Source organism: Acanthisitta chloris, unplaced genomic scaffold (assembly GCF_000695815.1).
Source record: "Acanthisitta chloris isolate BGI_N310 unplaced genomic scaffold, ASM69581v1 scaffold23044, whole genome shotgun sequence".
Taxonomy (NCBI): domain Eukaryota; kingdom Metazoa; phylum Chordata; class Aves; order Passeriformes; family Acanthisittidae; genus Acanthisitta; species Acanthisitta chloris.
In genome coordinates, this window is record NW_008670174.1 from 26,436 (window position 1) to 27,182 (window position 747).

The window sequence follows — 747 nt, forward strand, 5'->3', positions numbered from 1 at the left end:
GCTTCCCATTCCTACAACACCAACACTTGGAATCTGTGTGTAGGAGTTGTTTTGCCCACTGAATTGAAGGGAGAGGGACACTTCATCCTCCTTTTGTGGAATGACAGGTCTGAAAGGGCAAAAAATAGGTATTCTCTATGGATTTATGTGTCTTTGAATGGTGTGTGGAGGAGGCAGGAGTAGGAGCTAGCAGGAGAGAGGAAATGTCCTGCACTCTGCCTGCCACCAAGAGCATCCAGCACAGATAGTCCTTGTGCCCTCTGAGAGCACTGATGCAAGAAGGGGAAAAATAATCAAGAAAAAAATGTGGCAAAGCCCCTTTGGTTGGTTGGAGAGTGGCTGATAACATCAACCTTTGTGGTGTCGTAGTAGCTCGTTGTTAGGAGTCTCCAGTGGCTCCCCAGGAGAGCTCCTGTGACTTTAAGAGCTGGGTGCAGGGCCCTGCCAGCAACTCCTATTGTCTGAATGCAAAATGCCAGAGGGGTTGTTGTAGTCAGGCTGTCTGATTGCCCTTCTCCTCCACTGGAAGGGATCGATAAAGCCTTTTCTGCACGGGGGATGTGAAGTCAAGTAGAACCTCACAAATAATGGCATTTGATTGTGGTCCTGTGAGCCTACGATCCAGGCATTGATCGGGAGCTGCCCATCTTCTGGGGCTCTTCCAGCCAGTTAACACATTAGAAGCAATTTTTGTTCCACAGGCTTGAAGCTTGGCAGTCACAGAGAATTGTCAAGGTTGGAGGAGAC